An 18,630-nucleotide genomic window follows, 5' to 3' on the forward strand; every position below is an offset into this window, starting at 1 on the left:
GGGTGATGGAAATGGGAACACATTCAGAAAATCGTTTGGGAATGAATTCCTAACGAGTCTACGACCAGCTCCGGACCTACCCTCCAGACATCTCCTGGTCCTGTCCCTGCATCTCCCAGCTGATGCCCATCGGCAGCAATGGGCCACTTGGGAGACGCTCCCTGATGTGCCCTGGGCAGCCTCACTGAGATGGAGGTGACAGTGCCTCCAGCGACTTCCACCAAGGCCATTTCCCTGAAGCCCACCCTGTTTTATTGAGGCACATTGGATGGTTTTGCACTCTGGGGCTGCACCACCTGGACCAGGTGCCACTTTTGGGGCTGGGCTGGGGGGTGAGTCGCAGCTGCACCCCGGGAACCCAGAGACTCCTGAGAAATACGGGTTTCTCAGCGTCTTCTCTACAGGGTTTTGGCAAACTGCTCCTGCAGGGCAGATCTGACCTGAAACCCACCCTCTGAGAGCCACGGCGCAGGTACTGTGGGAGAGCCTGTTTGCACGGAGCATCCTTGCCTCCTCTCCTCCCCAGTCCCAGCGGTGCGAGGAGTGTTCCTCTTTCGGGTTATGTCCCACACTCTCCTGCCTGTGCACCTCTGCCCATTGCCGTTGCGGTTGTGAAGGAAGAATTCAAAGAGGAGGGAAGAAAAAACAGAGAAAACACAAAAGCCAGAAGCACCGTTAAGCTGAGGCTGGAGCTGGGAAGGAGACTCCATCCACAGGCTCCCGTGTGGGGTGCACACCCAGGACACGAGGGGACATCGCAACAGAGGGTGACAGTGCCAAGGAGTTGGGATGGAGAGTGGGCTGGGGGGGTGCTGGGGCTGCGGGGGGGGCGGGAGAAGGCGTGAACCCCCTTCTCCCCCAGCACTCCCTCACGCAAGGGACCAGGGATGGCATTTCCAGCCGCAGACCCGGCAGTTGGAGCCTGGGTTACATCTCATCCCTTGCTGAAGCCGTCAGGAAACACAGCCTTGGCAGCTGCCACCGAGGGAGCAGTGATGGGAAAAGCTTTGCTTGTTTTGGCACTGCAAAGGGCTGGAAATAATACTTTGCTAATTGGAAAGCAAGCCCCGGGTCAAAATGGCTTCCTCAGGAGGCAGGATGAGGAGCATGAAGGATCCCCGAGATGATACTGGGCAAGGAGGGGCTGCCCCAACCAGCACAATCATACTTTCATGGCAGGTGGTGGATTAAATGCCTGGGCAGTGGGAGGCAGAGGAAAGAGGACGGCTTTCCAGGTTTTGTCCAAATTGCCTCAAAGCTCCCCGATCCAGGGAAATAGGCTCCGGAGACCCCGGTGCTTTTCCTTGTTTGGAGGATTAATCCAGCCTCTGTAAGGAGAAGGAGAGGTGCTCCTGCAGATCACAGCCAAAATCCCAGCGGGCAGCTGAATCCCGTCACCCCCGGACCAACCCAGCCAGCAGTGATTTACTGCAGGGAAGATCCTCAAGGAAATAAATAAAGAGCAGGAGATGGCCCGAGGGTGAGGCGGGACGATGGAGCTGTGAGACCCCGCGAGGGCTGTGCAGGGGGACCCAGCTGCCGCGTGCCGATGTCCCCGCCGCAGCCCTGCGCTTTAGATAAATATTTGAAGTCCCTGTAAATAAAGACCTTGCTTGGGAATGGGGAGAAGCACTTTCACTTCTCTCCCAGCTGCCTGGGAGAGGCGAACACGCTGGCCATCAGCCAGGCAGGGAAGCATCCTATGGGATGTGCACGGGCAGCGGATGGAGGTGGCGGCGGGTAGGGATCACCAGCAAACCCCACTCTGACCCTCCTGTGGGTCACCCGTGGGGCCTGGGGTGGCTTTGGGGTGATGAGACCCTTCGAGATCTCCTCTTCCAGCATGGGAGATGGCACCAGTTCCAGATGCATCATCACCCTCAGCCAGGATGGACTGAATGAAAGACGTGGCCGGTGCAGAGCAGAGCACAGGATTTTTAGCTCCTTGCCCCTATGAGCCTCCACACCCCAGTGAGAACAGCCCCGTTTTCCTTCCCCTCCTGCACCCCCAGGCCTTTGGCCCCTTCCCACCACAAGGGAGTTTCCATTGCTCCTCTCAAACCACAGCCCCATGCTCGGGAACCTGAAACCTGTATTTGCTGGAGAAAATCAGATTGTAGGAAATGCAGCACATGAAAAAAAGAGGGGGGAGTGGAGGGGGGAAAAAAGAAAAAAGCGAAGCCATTTTTTTATTGCTCCCAGAGTCTCTTGCCGCGGTTCGAAACGTGCTCCTCGTGCCAGCACACAGCGGGACAGCACGCCTCCCGCCGCGGCCTCTTCCCTACGGCGTCGCAGGGCCTTCGGGGCGGCGTGTGGGGATGCTGGGTCTGGAAGAGGGTGGCAGGGTGGGAGAGGGTGGCTTTTGCTCTGGGATCTTCCCCCCACCTCCACTCCCTCATTTATTTATTTATTTACATCCCGGCGTATTGCCTAATCCCTCCTATTTTCCATGGCTGTCACATCCCCACTTCCACAGCCAAGACATGATGGAAAAGTTGTTTGATTTTTTTTTTTCTCCTGGCAGGTACTCGATTTCTGTTTTTTTTTTAAAAAACAAAGCCACCATCCCTTCCCCCCAGAAATGTAGCCAGCAGTCCCAGTCCTCCCTGCCTTTATCCCGGGATGCCTCCCTGCCCCGGCGGTGGCGGCGTTGGCACCACACGGCTCCTCCGAGGAGCCAAAGGCTGGGCAAGAGCTGGGGTCTGTAGGAGGGAAGGTGAGCGCTTCTTGTTTCTCGAGGGAGGCAGCAGGACCTGGTGGGTAGAGAGTGGGCTCCCAGCCAGAACCACTGTTTTTCTTCCCCCCCCCCCCCCTTTAAAGAGATCATCCCAGATAATAAAGTTTATCTCATTCTGTCTATCCGATGGGAGCAACCAAGATGTCAGCGTCATGACACCCAGTTCCAGCCCAGCTTGGGAGCAGGGCAGAGCTCTCAGGAGGATAAAACTCCTGCATGCCTTCGGCCAGGTAAAAAAAGAGAGCAAAACATGTGCTCCCACTGACAAAAAGCCTTGCAACCCCGAGGGGGGACACTGAGACCCCCGAAGGTGAGAGTCCCATGGTTCCCCCCACCCCTGGCCCTGCGTGTCCACCTGCAGCACCAGCGCCTCCTCCTCTGCTTTGAGTCCTCATTTTCCTGCTGCCTAACGATTCAATACCCTAATTACAACACTTCAGTGGGTTGCATGATTACCAGGCATCCCCACAGCGTTCAGTTGGAGAGGCTGGGGGGAGAGGGGCCCGATCCTGTCCTGCTGAGGTGCCCTGCTCACAAGGGGAGCCGATGCCAGCTCGCAAGGGCAGGTCTTTGCTCAGCCCCCTGCTTCAGCTGCAAGGAGGGGAAGGATCTTCATGCCAAAAAGGCAGGTGGGCAACATGCACACCCCGATGGCCCTATGCATACCAGAGCAGGGCTCTAGGCAAGCTGGGTGCACTGGGGGCTCCTTCTCTGCCCCAGGGACCCAAGGGGTCAAACTGGATGACCATGACCCTGCTCAGACCCAGCCAAAGGGCACTGAATTGCCACCGCCGCGCTTGCTGCAGGGTGCAAAGCTCTGCCAAGCAGCGTGGCTCTCCCTGGGAAGGACCAAGAGCATCCCCAGCCGGGGCCGCTGCCAGGCAGCCTGGCTGCACGCAGATGGATCCAAGCCACGGCCACAGGCACAGGCTGGATCCGCACCCAGCAAGGAGACATGCTTGTCCCACCAAAGACCCAAATTAGAACAGACAAGTGGCAGAAAACGGCCTTTGAGGAGCCCAGAGCAGAGATGGCAATATCAGCCGAGCAGGAGGGGCTGGGAAGGGGGAAGGCAGCAGAACCCCAGGTCTGAGGTTGGACCAGCCCCACCAGCATCTGTCTTGTGGCGAGGAGCTTGATAAAAGCGGAGAGGACACGGGCACATCCTGCAACGGGCAGAATCGACACCCAGGGAGGAGTAAGTCTGGGAAAAAATGGTAATTGTTGTGTTGGAAAGCACGAGGTTCGAGAGATGAAGCTGAGAGCTGTGTCCTGGGCAGAGCAGTAAAGGCAAACCACTCCGGCACTGTCACTGCGGGGCTTTGCAGCATGCAGAGCCCCTGCAGATGTCACAGCTCCTCGATGACCCCAGCGAGGCCACTTCTCTGGGGCTCTCCTTTCCAAGCAACCCAGGAGGAGATGGCAGGGCAGGACTCATCCAACAAGACCTTCCCAGGAAGACGTGAGGGTGCCCTGGCCTGCAGAGCCACCAGGAGGGACTTGGGGATTATCCCAAACTCAAAAGCTTCAGCTGCAACTTCTTAAGAAAAACTTAATATTCTTCATGGAAAGCAGCTGGATCCCTGTTTATTTAAGCCAAACCTCACACATAGGGATAGCTGGCATGGCCAGTCCTCCTACTGGTGCTCAGAAATGAACAGAAGGAGGAAGAAGATAAAGGTAAAAGCAAACAGATTTTAAGTTTGGGGTTATCTTCTTGTTTTGCTTTATTCCTTTTGATTTCCATTTCATAAACTTCTGGGAGCTGGTGAAGCTGGGACCTGCCCCCATCCCCAGATACAAGCATAAATGATGTTTCGGTCTCTGAGTTTAGTAAGGGGGAAGGACAGAACTGCTCATTTTTTTTGCTGCTTGGTTGTATTTTGGAGGAGCACGTGTAATCGGGGAGTGTCTGCAGGCAGAGCAGAGCATTGCCAGAGAAGCAAGCAAACTGCTCATCTGCTGTGCAGCTGCAGGGAAGGGCTGTGTTTGCACACCTAACGCTTGGAAACGCTGGGGCAGAAAACTGGAGGGGCTTGGGGGCATTTTCAGGCTGCAGCCCACACTGGCCATGCTCTGCAGTGAGGAACCCTACGCAGGCACAAGGACATTTGTGTCTTTGCCAGTGCTCGAACCATCTTCACTGAGCTCCATGGCGGTGCTGGTGTGTGCAAAACACACCGGTCCTCGCTCTCAGCAGGATGAAACCCCTGTTGCTTGCGCAGCCCCTCGCTGTAGCTCCTGTTCTCCCTCCGCACCAGCCCCTCTCCATCCTGCCCCAGCCTTCAAAGCTGCTGGCTGCCTGTTATCCTCCCCATCCTCTCTGGAAATGGCAGCGATGCTTAGGCAAACTAGGAAGCAAAAGCTTTACTGTGCTTTTCCATCGTGCGCAAATGGCCGGGGGTTATGTGGAGCCGATGCGAGGCTTGTGCCAAGATCCAGCTTTGCAGCCCCGCTCCCAATCGGCCGGCCGGCCAGATGAGCTGGTTTAGAGTTTCAACCACAAGCCACGCAAAAGAAGAAACAAAACCAAGGGGCAGTGAGACCATGACCTGAATTCAACTTTAGGGGGCTGGTGGCTCTCCATTCCTGCATCCCCTCTTCGCTTTTGAGGGGTGATTTCTCTCCATCCCTGCTGAACAACCCATGGGGGATGTTCAGCCAAGCCCAAGAGGTTGTACAGGAGGAGCCGTGGACCTCCACATTTTCGGTGTCTCTGTAAAACCCTCCCCGTCCCTCTCCTGTGGGCACGCTGGGCTGATGGCCCAGGAAACGCTCTCATTTTGAATACAGAGCTTGGCCCCCTCTGTGGCAGCTTCCTTCCCAGCTCCCACACTGCAGAAAGGTTTCAATCGATCTAATCTTTGAATAAAACCTCCTGCAATTCTTGCAGGCTTTTTTCCTGTTTCATTTCCCATTTGAGCTGACAGCATCAGATCCGTATCTCGCCAGTGAGACACAGACTCACTTCCACCCCTGCAGCTTTGCAGGTTGTCCCAGAGCTCCCCAGCAGCAACGGGATGCGGGGAAGCAGCGCGGATCCCTTCCTCTGCCCTTGCCCATTACCTGGGGCTGCTCTAGCGCTGGGGAGCAGAAGGAAATACCTGACATTCCTGCTCCATGCTCTCATTTCTCAGGCAGGCCCTGCACTGCTGAGCTCACTGGGCTCCTGTTTGATTATTCAGGGAGATTTTCTCTTTCCAGTAATGCCACGGTCTCTGCTGGTTCCCCTCACCGAGTCAGGCAGGCAGCTCTGCCCGGGGTGGCCTCGCGGGCACGGCCCAGCCTTGGGAGCTAGGAGGGTGGACCGAGGAGGATGGAGGGGATGTGGGAACGTCCTGCTGCTGTGCTGGGGTCGGGCAGCACCACTGCTAAACGGAGAGCTTGGAGAGAGGGATGGTGCTGGCAAGGGGAGCCTGGACTTGGGCACTGCTTTTCCTTTCTGTCCTGGGTTGGAAAGCGAAGGGAAGGAAAAGAAAAAGGGAAGGAAAAAGGAAAGGAAAGGGTGTCAGCTCTTTATTTCTTTATTTCCCCCTCTGCTGCTGCTGGCCGGCAGCTGTGCACAGCTCCTCCAACATCTGGAGTCTCTTGGCCACCGGCTGGGGCTCTTGGAGGACGTGTGCGCTCGTGCACACACTCGCTGAACTGCGGCACGCCGGGTTAAGGGAGGAATGTGACTCGGCCGGAGGAGCGGGGAGGCTGTGCCGCCCGTGCGCAGCCAGCCGCCGGCTCAGCAGGAGTTCCAGCTCTGTCTCTCCCTCTCCTGCCCATGCCCAGCGGGATGGCAGACCCTGCCTAGATATGGGCAGCCTAGGTTGCCTCCGACAAGAGGAGGGGTGCCAAGGTCTGCTGGGGGTTTTGTACAGCCCCCGGGCTGGGTGCAGGGCTGAGACGGGTGAGCCAGCGGGGCCAAGCCCAAATTTCCATCCATTGCTCCACTCATGGTTCCCAGATGTGGGAGGCAGCGGCCGGCGTGAGGAGCGTTCCTGTAGCAAGGCTTGGGAGAAGCCCAAAGCCTGGGGAGATGCACAGTGGGAGAGGGGCTGCTGCCAGCATCGCCCTGGTGCTGTGGGGCCAGCACAGTCTCTCCGCCGTCCCTGGCCACCCCAGCACCCTCCCACCCCCAGCAGCCGCCACTCTCGGGGGTGTCCAGAGGCAGAAAGCGTCTGATTGCATGTACCAAGCGCAGCATGGAGAGTCCTGGGAAAATGGGGAAAATCCTCTAGGCCTGTGTAACAGCCGATATGAGCTCTGGGAGGCAGCTGGGCACTGAAATTTGGGATGTGCATGCTCGTGGGACCCATTTTGCCATCCCAGCTATGGCACCAACCATGCCTACCTTCAGAGTGGGGTGTTTTGTGGTCCGTGGGTTGCTCAGCTGTAAGCAGTAAAATAAAATTTCACCCTGAGTTTTGGAGGGATTTCACGCCTCCTGACGCACGCTGCCATTCACTGCACCATGGGGCTCTTGGCTGCTATGCCCGTGGGAGGGGGACATGGTCTGTCTGTCCATGGGCACTGGCGCAGGGCAGGAGCGGCTGGGAAACCGCTGCTCCCCTCCGGTGCTGGCGCTGACCGAGCAAACCCTGGCTGCGCTCGCCTTGGCTGGGGCCGCAGCCTATTTTTGGAAGCTCTCGAGACTTCCAGGGAGGGACCCGCCTTTTCTTTCCCTTCATTCACAGACAGGGTCATTTTGATTTGTTACGTGTTTGCACGGGGATGATTTTTTATTGTTGTTATTTATTTATGTCCTGCCTTTTATTTATGGCATCAGAGAAGCGGAGCCGAAACACAGCAGAGGCGGAAACACAGCTTCAGGCTTGCCTGTTTGGGGGGAGCAAAAGCAGCCGGGCTGCAAACACGGTGGGGACGTGAGTGTGTCTCTGCCACGAAATGTCTGTTCTTTGTATCTCGCTGGTGGCACTTGCCAGATTTGGGGATGAGGAGGGAAGGAGAGGAGCCGGCAGGCTTCCACCTGGGCCACAGCCTGGTTCCCCACTGCCTGGCAGGGACACTGTGAAAACTGCGGTTTTCCAAGAAGCTGGGCTCCAAGGCTAAGCACCCAAAAAAGGACCAGCCTGCCTCTTATTGGGGCATGGGACTACTTATTCCCTTGGCCACCTGCTCTACAGTTTCCCAGCCCAGCCTTTTCCTTGCTGGGGAGCTGCCTTCTCCCTGCTCCAAGTGTCCTGTGTGACACCCAGGTCCCATTTCTGGGAAGACCCTAATTCTGCAGGAATCCCCCCAAAACGCAAGTGCAGCTGTTCTGCCTGGGATGCAGCAAAGGACCCAGAAAGAGCCGGGTCATGACAGACCCAACTTTTAGGAGAATTTGACCCTCTCTGCTATGGTGCGGGTTAGACCTTGACCTCTCTGGTGACAGCAATGGAGGGCAGAGAGGGCCATCTGATCTGTGACCTGTTGCAGATGGTGACACTAATTTGGATGTCCCAGGAGAGCCAAACCCCCAGCTTGCTCCGGAGGACAGCTAATTGCATTGGGGATCAGTGGGATGCTCCTGTGGGCACGATGCCCCATGCAGCCTTGGTCACAGCTCCTGTGTCTCTGCTGGGGTCTGCAGCCTTCCCCAGGGACCCCAAGCACAAGGCAGGAGGGACAAGACCTTCCCTGTGGGATCAGGGATGGATCCGGGCTGTGCTGATGTAAATCGCCGTGGTGGAGGGGCCAGGGAGGCCAATGCAAGCCCTAGCCCCCTCCTGGGCTCTCCCCATGGAAGGGGTTAATGCAGGCGGTGGCATCGCCCTGGCTGGTGAGCATCTCCTGACCCACACCAGGAGAGGGGACACCAGGAGAACACATCACATTTTCTTCTTCACAGGGCTAGCTTACCCTTCCTCTCCGCTCTCACCCCGCACCGTCTGCATCCCATGATGCTCAGAGGGGCTCACAGTTCCTCCGGGGGTCAGATCCCCCCCGGTGCAGCCAGCTTGGTGGGGGTCCCAGCCGGTGTGGTGCCTCGGTGCTGAGCTGTCCCAGGAGCAGAGGCAGGAAACATAAAATCAGGCTGGGCTGTGCTTGCCAGTGCTGGAGCTGCAGCGCGCACAGGGACTGCCACGTCTGTAAGTAGAAACAACGGGGCCTAAATATGCTCCCTCCCCCTTGCCCCCCTCTCCTCCTTCCCCATATGGCCCCCGGGCTCACAGGAAAGGGGAGGGGGGTCTTGGGGAAAGGTCTGGATGAATCCCAGGGGCACGAAGCCTCAAGCTCAGCCAAGGAGCTGGGGTGGACAGTTGGGGTCCCACGGCTTATGAGAGGAGTGGGGAGTCCCAGGGGCGTCCCTGCAAGGGTCCCCTCCTCCTGCCATGCTTGGGCTCCTTGTCACCCCACCACTGCTCCAGCCGGGCATCAGGCTCATCTCCACTCCCAGCCATACACAGCAGGGACAGTCCTGCATGATGTCCCACAGCCACCAGGTTTTGTCCCTCCAGGGGAATTGTGTCCTCGGGGAAAAGTGCCACCAGAGTCCCTGGGAGGAGAGCACCGAGGTCGCACTCAGCTAAGGGGGCTGGAGGCAGCACTGGAGGGAGCCGGGCTGGTGGGGAGGCCGGCGGGGGCAGTTGTTCTGCAAGGAGGCGGAAAGCAAAAGCAAAGCTCCCAAGCTCCGTCCGCAGGATTTTGTGACATGTGAAAGTGTTTATTTCATTGGATGGAGATGGAAAAACAAAGCCCCAGCAGAGGCGGTGGAACAAAATCCCCTGCAACAACCCCTGGCCGGGAGCTGCCAGCTCCCATTCCTGCAGCGCTCTTCTACTTGGGACCCAGTGCTCCCAGCCCCTCCAAGGAAACAACAAAGACCGGGAAGGGCAGTAATGAGTTTGTGAACAATTAACACACATGGGGCCAGGCTCTGCTCAGTTAACCTTGGCGTAAAGCTGGGACTGGCTGTGTTTCTCCAGCTCAACACCAGGAAGGCTGTGAGCAGACTTTGGTCCTGAGAAACAAATGCAATAAAATAGCTGAAATCTCTCTAAAATAGTGGGATGGAGTGGACCACCGGGCAGAGGGGAACATCAGGAAATCCCACAAAATGGCATAACATGAATGTGTGTGTTGAAGTCTTGATGGCTGATGCAAGACTACACAGAGCATCTGTGCACCTTCCTCTTCCAGACACAGGCTGGCAGAGGATCACTGGCATAGGACTCCTATATTCCCATCATAGGATGTCAGACCATGGAGCATTTGCAAGGCCTTTTCCATCGGAAGAGCTCAAGGCGCTTGGCATGTGCTCAGCCGTGAAGCCTTGGAGAAGGGCGGCCAACTGGGACCCGCCGGGGTGGGACTCGCGCCGCCCCAGCAGTCAGCTGCACTGGCTAGGAATAGTTACGTGACTTTCCCAAGCTCCCCAAGTGACTCATAGACAAGGCTGAACCAGATGTCAGAGTCCTGACTCCGGGACTGATTGGTCTTGGGACCTCCCAACTCTTTGAAAGAGCAGATGTGATGAGAACCGGACTTGGCGCAAGTGTCTGGGCTTCGGAGCAAAGAGAGGAAGGAGGTAAAACAGAGATAATGTCAACTGCTTTGAGGTGCTGAAAAGGCCTGCCCAAAGTTCAGAGGTCAGGTGCATTTCTGTTTTGCCTTTTGCACATGAAAGCAGTCAGACGGAGAGGCTCCGACACCAGGGGAGATGTGCAGCGCTGCTCGTTCCAGCCCTCCTCACACAATCCCACCACTCCAACGCAGTAAAAAACTCCTGGAGAGGCAGGGGAGCAGTTTGAGAAGACATCAAGCACCTTCACTGCCTGTTGAATTCCTGGCTTCTCCTCGGATACACGCTAAGAACAGGTCCAGTGAATGCCAGCAAGGGGGAGTGTGGGTAATGCACAGAAAAGGAACAAGGCTGAGAACAGCCTTCATTTCCCATTGGCTGCAAAACAGCAGATACATATATATATATATATATATATAATGTGTCTGGAAACTCTCAGGGAGATCTGGCCAACATGGCTCTACATCACACCACCAGGCACCTTATGGAGGGAGCTCTGCACTGTGACACCACGTGGGATGAGACGGTGGCTCCCAGGCTGAAAAACACCTTTCAGCCCTCACTGGGCTCCCACTCACTCCCACCAAGGACCTGCCCGTGCTAAAGCAGGCAGCTGATCTCCCATGCCCAGCTCCTGCGCAGGCAGGTGAAGCTCAGACCTGTCCTCCCTGCCCCCTGTGCGGCAGGGACCCTTCAGTGTCACCCCGATGATGTGCCCAGCAGGAGAACTACGGCTGGGAGAGTTGAGCCCAGTAACCTCAACGGTTACTGGGCTGGCAGTCCCTTAGGTGAGGAGACTAGCAAAACCAGGACAGAAGGTGGAGACAGGACAGAGGGTGATTAATGGAGCCAGTGAAATGACTGTACTGGGTTGGGTTTGCTTTCCGATGCCTGTTTGGAGCAAATCCATCAAGACCACTAGATCTGTCAGGATGCAGTGTCTCAGCTGCAGCCCCAGAGGCTTGGCACTGGCATGAAAGAAGTTCATCCTTCTCTGTATTGCACCCATGGAGAAGAACATAGTTTGAGTCTCTTTATTTCATGAGTTAATGCAGTCCCCCTCCCACGCCTGGAGCACGTGCTCTGCTCAGCTGGAGATGTTTCTCATGGATGGGAAAGGTTGGTAGCTTGGTTTCCCTCTTGATGCTTTGGCTGTGAATCCTCTCGGCTCCCCCTGAGGCCACGGGGCTGGGCAGGGGAAGGTGGAGTCCTGGAAGTGTCCTGGGGATGGACAGAAAGCCAAGAAAGTTTCCACAATGGAAGCCATCCAGCATAAATACAAGGGTTGGGCATGTGTGTGGTCTCCATAAATTAAACCTACTAATTGGCCTTAAAGCGCCATTAAAATGAATATGGTAAGGCCTCGTAACCGAAGCTAGCACACACGAGCCAGGTGCAAGGGATGCCGGTTCCTCAGTGCCCGTCGCTCACTGTAGGGTAAGCAGCCGAGAAAAATCCTTCCTGACACGTTCTCTGGAGATTTCCCTCCTGCTCCCTCCTCAACAGCCTCCAGTGATATCTGCCCCTGTCAACACACACATGCTCATTCGAAAGCTTGCTAGCAAAAGAGAAAAATCTCCGAAAGTAGCAGGTGTCCTTAAGTCCTGTCAAAATACATCAGCGCTGTCTTTGGAGCACGGCTGGCCCTCGGAGCCTGGCCTGACCCCGGGATCCAGCCGCGCCAGGCTGGTCCCTGCAGCACCGCCGTAATTAGGGCTTGGGAACGAGCGGCGCCGGCAGAGAGGAATTTGCAACGCTGCTTGGTCGTGCTGCCTGCCCTGCCCTTGCCGGCTTGCACCGACTCCTGCACCCGGCGGTGCGTCACCAGTGCAGGCAGGGGAGCACAGCAGCAGCGCACCCACCTCCTCAAAGAGCATCCCAGGGATCCGCTGGCTGTCGGCATGGCTCATGGGGACCAGTGGGTATCTGAGCATCGGGTGTTTGGCAGACGGGCATCCCTGCGGCAGGGCCCCGAGGTGTCGGCGGGGCTGCGGAGGCGGTGGGGACTGACGGCGAGGAAGGGGCCACGCGTCTCACGGGGAGGGGAATGGGATGGTCAGACGGGTGGCTGCTGGGCGGCTGTTAGTTTTCTCATCCATAATTAAAGGAGCAGGACATGTCAAGCAAGATCCCTCATTCAAACAGAGTCCGCTATAAATCTTCGAGGGCTGGACTGCCAGAGAGATTGAAAAGGGGTTAAGCACTCATTTCTCTAAGGCTGATGGAGTTCAGTGCATGTAGCCTGGAGGTTCTCCAAAGGGCCTGGTGTTTTATGTCTTTGGGATGTTTTTGCCTTCCTTCAGTTGTATTCAGTGCTGGTATTGTGTTTATATCAGCAAAATTCTGGAATATTGCCCTTTTTTTTTTTTTTAACAAACATCTGCTGCTTCTGCTTGTAGATTGTCGTACCACTGCATCCTGCCAGCGGGGAGAAGCTCCAAGCAGGACGTGGGTGGCAAATGTGATGTTACATGGTAGGCGGTGGAGCTCGGCAGAGAGCTCAGCCTGCCACTGTTCTGGGTGACACACAGCAAAGCAGCTCCGTCTCGGCTGCTCCGTAAAAAAGGCACACTGGCTTCATTTAGGGAATTAGGTGAAGCTCCCTGCTGTGATGGATAGCAAAGCCGCAGATTAGAGAGCTTGAGCAGAAATAGCTCATGAAGTGGATTCTGGCAGGGTCCCAGAGCACCCCACGGCTGGAAACTTGGTCGGACCACAGCCCAGAGGAGAGGGGCTGGGCACGGCTGGGCTGGCAGGCAGCCATGTGCCGTGTTGTCCCTCTGGATGCTCATCTGCTTGGAACCGGGCACGCGTGGGCTGGAGCACCCCCTGCATTAGTGTGCCCACAGGATTTCAGCATGGGCACTGCTTGCTCGTGCTCCTCGGGAGCCTGGTGCCTTGCCAGGACATGGCACAGCCTCATCTGCTGGGGCTCCCATCCCTGCCCAGCTTCTAGTGCCAGTTCTGGCCCTCACAGCTCATCCGCCTGGTCTTCTGCACTCTATTCCCCATCACCCGCGCAGCATCGCCTCCCCCTCCCGGACCAGCTACCCGGGCATGAAGCCACCAGAAGCCAAGGGAGCCCGTCACCCTCCCGGCCACACACACACCACCCCGCCGCCGTCCCCTGCTTTGCACCAGCATCCTGAAACTGGTGCATGAGGAGGAATGTGAGCAAACACGGACCCCACCTGGTCCCCTCCCGCCCCAGATTCCACCGAGAGCCGAAGAGGGGCTGCTGGCGAGCAGCACCAGTTTCAGTCAACTCCGTATTTACTTATGAATTCCAGCCCAAGAGGCAACAAAGGCGCTGGAGACCTCCCACCCCCCAGGTTTTTCCCCCCTCACACCCCAGCATCTCCCCCCGCTGCCCGGAGGGGAGCAGCTCCCCGTGTCCCGGGCACAGCTCCCCTCTGCTCAGTTATTTTTCCTTCCCTCGTGACTGCCAGTGCCTCTACTCGCCTGCCTGCCTATCTCTCCATTCCTTTCTCTCTGCATTTACTGGAAAAAAATGTTTCTACAGAAGAAAATGCAATCAAATCAAAAGAGAAATGGAAAGAAGCACCTCAAAACTTGCTAGACAGGCGTTTTTTGTGCAAGATCAAGGGCCAAACTCTGCTTTCATCACACTGGAGAAAAATCTGGACTATCTCCCCTTGAATTAATGGCATTCCTTTGTAAGGGGAACAGAATTTCATTCATTCGCGCCTTGTACAGCAGCAGAGGGGCCATTAATCCTTACGGCTTCCAGTCACGTCTCCCCTGGTTCGCAGCTCCAGCAAGTCCTGCATGGGAAGTCCCAGATCATTTTCCCGCATCCTTCCTTGACTTGTCAGCTCATGATAAACAGCATCTCATCCCAATTCCAAACATACAAGCACACTGAGTGATTACATCACCTCCAAACCCACTCCAATAAGATAAAATGTAGCTCGCATCCAGTTTGAATAACTGTATTCCCCAACGGGCTCCCTCCCCTTGCGCGTAGCGCTCAGGGGCCAGATCCTGGTGTCTGCTGCAAGGCATTCAACCCGCAGTCCCTCCCTTGAATTCAGGGATCGTTGGTCCAGGTTCCTGCCAGAATGGCTGCTGGGGGAACACTGGCCTACTGCGGTGGATGCTCAGCATTGCTGCTGGGGAGAGAGGCTGGCCTTGCTCCCTGCTGACAGCAGAGCCATGAAACCACCTTCCCAACACCAGTTCACAGCCCTCAGAAGGCAGCGGGAGAATGCTGGAAACTCTTATTTTCTTCTGTGCTATTGACAGGGAAGGGGAGAGGGACCTTCAAATACCTGGCACCTCTAAACATCTGGGCTAGCCTCCCCCTGTCACGCAGTATTGCACCCACATCTGCCAGGTGCCCTGAAGCACCTTCAGGTGCGCCTTGATGTACATCAATTGCCCTGACCAGCCTCACCTGGGACCCCACCCACACCCCTGCCCATGGACCCTGGGCTCTATTTAAGCTCAGCCCCAGGGCACTCCTTCCCTGCCTGTGCTGGGGGCATGTCTCTTGCTTTGGCTTCTGGATGGACCTTAGCCATCTCTAGTCCTCTTTCTGGCTGCTTTTGCTCCTGGCTGGGCTCCCTGGATGGATGCTGGACATGGCTCATCACTCCCTGGGGCTCTCAATGTGCCCTGCCAGCCCCCCAGCTCTACCTGCTGTGTTCGGTGCCTGCAGGGTTAACCCCTATCAGTGCAAGTATCCCCTGTGCTGCCATCACCCTTGGCTCCTGGCTCATCCTCCACCCCAATCCTGCTCTTGGTACTCCTTGACAATGGTGTGGCTTCTTCCCTGATTGCTCATCTTGCTCCTGGGCTTCACTCCTGGTAGGACAAGAGCTAATTTTTTCTTTACTGTTGTGTTTTTGCTGAAAACTATAATGTAAGTATAAATGAGTAGCAGTACTAATGATAAATAAGGCAGTACCCCTCAGCATTAAGGTTTCTGTCTACTTAAAGATGGGTTCAGATGTAGGACCAAGCTCCTTTAAAGCTCAAGCTGGCACCCAAAGTTTGAAATCCTATCTTTGTTAGTGCAGCTGGTTTCCTCCTGCTTTCCAAGGGGAAGCTCCAAAATGGACAGCAGACAGGTACCACACTGGGTGGGATTGTGTGTTGGAGTGTTACCATTGATGTGAGGAGTAAGCTATGCCCTCACATATGTATTAAAGCATATGCTGGACTTGCTGGGCAGGTGCTGCAAGGCCACAGAAGACTTAGTCTTGTGCTCTCAGGTGTCTGACTCCCTGTGTGGTGCCTTCAGCACATGGCTAAGATGGCTGGGAACAGCAGACTGTGGGTGATGTTGGTCCCTTCACCCCAGCAGCATCCTCAGGAACATAAAGGCCATATCTTAGGAAACATGGCTATGGGACAATCCAGTGTTTGTGGGAATGAGTCCCATGCTCAGCACAGAGGGTCATTTCAGGGAACCCTTCCAAAACCCTGCTCCAAGCCTGCCCAGGGCATGTGGAAGGGAGCCAGCCTGGCACAACCAGCACCCAAAGTCCCACTGATCACACCTCAAACCCCCCTGAGATGGGCACCATTACCTATTCAGATCATGGGGCAGCAAATCAATGATGGATTTTCTTATGTGGACAAACACTTAAATCTCGGTGCATCTGTGCTGAAGGGGCAGCAAGATGCTGCCAGGGAGTGAGGAATTCCCTCTTAACACCTCTGAAGAGCCTAGCAGGGAAGGCAGAGGGCCAAACCAGCTTCTCAGCAGTACTGGTAGGGTGATAACAGCTGCCAAAGCAATGGCCCATCTGCCTTATAGGACCTCCCTTCCCAAGGCATGGAAGGGAGCATGCATCAAAGTACCTTAGCCCTTGGGAGCAGGTGTGGGATTAAGACAAGGGCAGGAGGATCTGGCAGGCTGAGATTAGTCTAGGAAAGCCAGTGGTTTTCTGGGTACCAAAATGAGCTGTGAAAGGAGAGCTCCCTGCCAGCCTTTGGGGAAGGCTGGGGTGCAGATGGGGAGCAGGCAAGCAAAAGTGCTTCCTTGCATTACACCCCTGGGGCTGCTGCGAGCCCCCGGGTAAATAAACAGCTCCAGCTTCCTGCCAGGTCTTAAACCTTTGCAATAAGAAACTTTTTAAAATAAGCAAATACAGGGAGTTCCTGCTGTTTGCTGTCTTACTGTGGGAAATGCTTGGCATAGGAAGGAGCAGTAACCAGTGCCAGGCCAAATGCTGCTGCAGCATGTATCCAGAGCGGCTCTGTTGAAAGGGCTGATGTTACTGCAGGGCAATGGAGCTCACCACCTGGCTGCCATGCTCTGCTCTGGTCTCTGGGTTTTAGACCCCAGGATTTCTCTGTTGTGCAAGCAGGAGGTCAGGGAGCAGGGGAGCAGGAGTACCTTACCCCATCCAGCTGAACCTGCAGAGATGGGTTCCTGTGCTGGGACAGAAAGCAGCTAAATGGGCTTTGGCCCAGCACCTTGCATCAATTCTCCTGTTTGGAGTAATTTGATGTTGACCCACCACTGCAGATATGCTATAAAATCAGAGCAAGGGTGGAGGACAGCATCCCCTGAGCCCCACAGCATTTTTCTTCCAGAGGACAAGCTCAGTTTACCTTATTAGAGCTGGGGCTCTGTGAAAAATCAGTGGGAATAAGCCTGACCGACCTGCTGAGAGCCCAGCACCGCAGTAGGGGAGCAGGAGCCAGCCCTCTCGGGGCTGCAGGAACCTCTGTCCTGCAGTCAGTCTGATGGGGCATGGTGATTTTTCTGCCCTTCTGAAACAGTCACCACTTAGGGCAGCAGCCTAATGTCTCTTCTCATAGAAGCCCCTCTGGGCACTAGCAGATTTGGATGGGGAGGGGGGTCCTTGGGTTCTTGTTGGTTTTCATTGAGCTTGATCAACTCGCACATGAGACAAGCAGCCTCGCGCAGCTGGAGTAACCCTGTTGATTTACACAAATTCCTCCAGACACGCACTGGGGTTTATGCTCTACTGGCATTTGCATTTCTACAGTCTGGACTCAGGCTGGGAACTTTTATTGGGTGGATTCTAGCAAAACAGAAGGCAAGGAATAAAAATAACTCTTTTTCTGGGCTGAGTTGATTGCTCTTACACCGGCATAAATCCAGGCCAGCTCTATTGATTTTTAAGGAGTAACTGGGTTTATGCTGGTGTAACTATGTCCCCAGAGCTGCATGAAATGTTCACAACAAAACCTGAAATTACGTGGAACTAGCAGAGCTTCACTGTTTTGGGGTTTCATTACAAATTTGAATCTCAGACCGAGCTTGTCAAAAGATTCCTTAAGGTTCATGAACCTTTCAGTCAAGCCTTGGCCTACAGTCAAGCCAAGCCTGAGCTGATTTATAGCTTTGCATGGAAATAATGTGAAATCAGTGGATTTTGTTTGGTCTTGAAGCTGAAGCTTGATGCTTGCAGCCGAGCTTGGCTTTTGAGAGGTCAATTCTCTTTGAAAGTCAAGCTCAAACCCAAATCTGCAGTGGGAGCTGTAGGAGATGCTGTCTAGATTAAAAACACAGGCCAGATTTGCAAGGGTAATGAGGGTGGTGATTTTTTGCACAGCCCTCTGAGTATGAAAGCAGCAAGGTCTGAGCTGTGCTGCTGCTCCATGCTCGAGGAGCTGGGTGAAAAATCAGATGCAATTCATTAGGACTTAAGAGCATGTAAGGATCATTTGATTCAGCTGGCTGCTGAAGTGAGCTAAGTACTATTAGTCCTAATCTCTGACAGTCCCTGTGACTGCCTCTCGGAGAGGCAGGAGATAGCAGTGTTCCTCTGATATTCCACTTCGCACTTCAAAGATGGTGTAGCTCCTGCTGGTTATATATTGCCTGCGGGATTAAGATTCACAGGCAGAAGTGAAGCAGTTGACAATGTGGTTTGGCAGTGCCGAGCCGGCAGCACATGCCTCCTCCCCGGCCAGCGCCGAAGGCAAAGCACTCGCGGCAGCCCCGGGAGGAGGGGGATGTAAAGCTCTCTTAGCTGTGTGGGGCCATACTTGGAGCTAGCCCAGTCTGCCTGGCTTGTTTCTTTTCATGGCCAATTTGGGGTGAAGGTGGCCAGGAATGGTACCTTCCCCATCGTCCATAATATTGATGTAGAAATGGCCATGGCTTGGTAGTATCTGGTTTCATGAAGTGCAGCATGACCCAGGGCATCGGCCAAATCCTTCTATGGCATGGCTCCACAGGAGCAAGGGCTTTGCCTGGCCTTGTGTTTGACCATCTGCAGGAGACCCGTGGTCTCTTGGCAGCAAGTGAAAGAGCCTGATGTGGGGCAGAGGAAAGAGGCATTTCTGCACCAGGAGGAGGACAACAGCAGCCTTGGACTCCATGCCACCATGCAGCCCTTTTCTCAAAGGCTTGTGGGATGGGGAACAGAGTGCC

The sequence above is a fragment of the Platalea leucorodia genome (assembly GCF_965183815.1).
Source record: "Platalea leucorodia genome assembly, chromosome: 13".
NCBI lineage: Eukaryota > Metazoa > Chordata > Aves > Pelecaniformes > Threskiornithidae > Platalea > Platalea leucorodia.